Source organism: Oculina patagonica, chromosome 13 (genome assembly GCF_052425735.1).
Source record: "Oculina patagonica isolate OP01 chromosome 13, crgOcupat, whole genome shotgun sequence".
NCBI classification, from domain to species: Eukaryota; Metazoa; Cnidaria; class Anthozoa; order Scleractinia; family Oculinidae; genus Oculina; species Oculina patagonica.
In genome coordinates, this window is record NC_135770.1 from 25836720 (window position 1) to 25840756 (window position 4037).

A 4037-nucleotide genomic window follows, 5' to 3' on the forward strand; every position below is an offset into this window, starting at 1 on the left:
GTTAAAACGAAAATTGATATGACAGATTAGGGTCGTTAGAATGGTCAAAACTGTAACTTCTCAAGTACATTAAGGCCTGGTTCTCAGACCTTTCTCATATTTTCTTACAATTTTTAAAAATCACCTTTTGGTGCGTGGTAATAGAAATGAAAAGTGCTCAAATGGTTTAAGACAAGCAAAAAAGGATAATTTTAGTAAAAGATTTAGGTCACTTGATTGACCACGGCCTCCAGTTCGAGAAAACCCTTGTTAACGATTCCCACCACTTGTCGCATCGAAAGATAGAGTTATATTGCATGAAAACAATTACCCTAGAAAGGGCTTAGGGAATCCGCTCGGAATGAAGCAAAACAGTGCCAGTCCCTCTCAAAAATTTTATTAATCTACTAACAAACATTAAATAGTTTTCCCTCCTTCCGACCGGCGTTTGAAAGTAGCTACTATCAGCCATTACTCTGATATAACGTTGGCTCTTCATTTAATCTCTAACTGATAGGAATTTCTTGTTGTGAAATTTTCACGCAATCAGGCGTAGTTAGTCACATGATTGAAATATAATATGTATTACACAACAAATTTGAACGGTTTTTGGTCATGATTACCTTTAAATCTCAATTTCACAGATAGCTCTTATTGCTTTTAGTATAGATCACTTCCTCTCAAATATGAAGAGAACCAGGCCTTAATCTACTTGAGTTTGAGATTCTTGATTTGTTGGAAGAACTGAGTCTTTAAAAGGGAGCCTGCACTTCAGGAGATCTGTTCTGTTGGATAAGGTCCCCTCAGAGATTGGACAAATGCCCATTTTGTACATTTTAAAACTTCTTAAGTTTGCCTATTGCACTTTATCTTTGTTAGTTGAATTGTTCTACTCTAAATGTGCCTAGTGTAAATTCACACGACTCTTAGGAAGACCATGTGAATAATGATATTATTTCGTGTATAAATAAATAAAAGGTGATGCTGATAATGCTGATGAGGACATGAGGATGATAAGAAAGACTACTTATACTATTAAAAGTTTTTGCACGATGCAGGACTTTCACGCCTAGGGGTTCGGGTCTTGGTCATGTTTTCTCGATCTAGGAGAGCTAAACGTAGATAAGGAAGTGTTTTAACACTTCAAATCATATTAGGGTTTAAAACATTCGTATATTAAATTCATTAAATTCCTTTAGTATAATTTCCAGAGGTGTATTCAATTCTGATTGGTCGAGAGGCTCGGACTAGGACGCTATATTCACCGCCTAGCGCGGTGAATATGAATCCCAAGGCTTGGCTACTAAGCCATGCCACGTTTGCCATCCAGGCCAGTGAACATGGCGGCATTTGCTGAATGAAAATTTCTCTCATTTAAAAGAAATCACTCTAAATCCTGGATCTTTGAAACGTTGGGAATTTTGCAAATTATCTACCAAGGCTTTTGGACCGAAAATATTTTCAAGAGATGGTTTTCAAGGCATTAGAATTCATCGTGAACATGGTGGTTTTGATCGCACCGACGCGGCCATGTACTCAGTCAGATCGACTGGCAAAACATTATTTAGTTCTTTTCTCACTGGAGCTAGCAATTTCGAGAGGATTCACACAATTGCTCAGAAGTCACCAAGGTATACCAGGTATCTATCTTTCTCGTAGTGTCTTTTTTGTTCCATTTTATTGTTAAAACTTGAGTGTAAATTACGATTTCAATCGATGAATTAAACTGTTTTCACGTATGCAATCTAGCACTTGTGTTTGTTGTTTTCGTGTTTTGTATTGTTATTTTGCAGTTTTTGATATTCACCTCAGAAAATTATACTAAAACAATTATTCACCTCAGGCTCAGTGATTATTGTTGAATAATCCCCCCCCCCCCCCCCCCCCTCGACTTCGTCTCGGGGATTATTCAACGATAATAACTTCGCCTTCGGCGAATAATTGTTAAGTATAATTCTAATACATGTAAAAGGGAATTTGTTCTACATTACCTTTAATGCAGCCATACAGCTCCGCTCGCATTGCTATGTGGCCATTCCAAGTTACCGGTCGAATACGGATATAGCGTGATATGATTGGTGGTAGTAGTTCATGGTAAACAACACTTCCCCAGTCTGTGTTGCCAGTGAAATCCTATGTGAATAATTTAACTTTGTTTAATGACGGTAAAATGTAACAGTTATGTACAGAATACAAAAGTGTAGCCCTTTCATTCGAAGTCGAGATAAAATCGGCAAAAAAGCTTGGCTTTCTAGAGGTTAGAAAATCAGAGAGTTAGGGGAAACGCTTTATATCATGTATGAGTACCAATGCCCTATTAACACACTAATAATATACATGCAAAAATTTCTGCATGCTCATTGGCTGAAAGCACGTCAATTAATCCCAAACAGTGCAGAAAGTTGAAATTGAGTGCAAAAAGTTGAAATTGAGTGCAGAAAGTTGAAAATAAATTGATTGACAGGAAAGTCGGAAAGCGCGCCAAAACAAAATGGCGGCCCATGTCGGAGTGTTTGAGAGAGCAAAAATCGAGCAAAAACAAAACGATTCATGAAAGGTTTGACCGATCTAACAAAAGTTATAAGTATATAAACCAAAGTACTAGGAATTGGACGTTTGTACAGCACAAGAGAGGCTTTACGAAACTACGGAAAGCTGCCAATTGGGATTTTCTTACGCGACGGCTCGTAAAGAAGAAAGATTGCAAGTGTGAATTGAAGTTGGACATTTCAGCCCAAACCAATACAACTGAATGAGGATAAAAGCACCTGATAATGCATGACAGAGAGCTTTAAAATCCCCTGGCGGTATCTGGATTTTACAAAGCCCGGCAACTGCCATATGTTTAAGAACGAATTGGAAAGGTAAGCCACTGAACACGTTTTGTTTGTCATCCACTTCAAGTGAAATTTTTGTATGTGTATTATTAACAAGTAATCACATGATTTTTCTCGTACAATTTGGGATAAATCAGCACTCGTAAATTTTTCAAAGACTACAAATTGCACTCGCCCTACGGGCTTGTGCAATTTGGTTAGCCTGTGAAAAATTTACTCGTGCTGATTTATCCCAAATTGCATTCGAAATCATGCGATTACCTATACATATCAGACCTAGGCCCAGTTGTTCAAAGGATGGAAAACGTTATCTACCGGATAAATCACATTCCAGTAAAATAAGTGTTAGCCCTCGGATGCACAAGGGTTTTTCCGAGATTTTGAAAAGAGGATTTACTCTACGATGCTGAAACTTTCAGTAGCTGTTCATGCATTCCTTTCGGAAATTTTGATATGCCAATCATGTGTCCACGATATTTGACGTTGCCATGGCAACGTCATAATTACAAGTACGTCTAGCCAAAAATCGCCATTTTTAACATTTTTCTTTATTTTTCCAGTTTTTTGGAAACGAAATTGTACGATATGTTTACTTTTACATTTCATAAGCATTCTGGCTTGATTTTGCATCAAATTCCGTTCTTTTGTGACTTTCTAAGAAAATGGTGAAATCCAAGATGGCAGATCCAAGATGACGGCTCTAGAGACGTCATATGACGTATCATGACTTCGAAGCCAATTTAAATTCTGTCATCTTGTAGAGTAAGCTAGGGCTTTCTACACAGAGCAAAATAATTTAGCTGTGCCTAATAGAACGAAAACCTGGGAGGGTTCCATCAACCCCCCCCCCCACCTCCCCCCCCCCTCTTGTACGGCGGTGGGGGTATGAATTTGCTCGTACGTCCGAGGGTTAATAAAACATACTGCGCCATCCACTGATCGGGATAGTGATTTATCCCGTGGATAGCGAGCGCTATACACATCTTGTACAACTGGGGCCTAGTCCTACCACTGCTGGAAAGCAGCGCTGTTACATTTATGAATTAAGCATAAAGCATGTTACCATTTTTTTTAAATCTATTTAAACAATCAGTAAGTAATTCCAATCTATTCGAAATATCTCTCATTTATACATAAACATGGGGAGGTGATCAAAAAGGTGTCTTTGAAAACAACAGGTGTCGCGGCCATTAAAAAATACTGCTTTGGTTCATTCTGAGC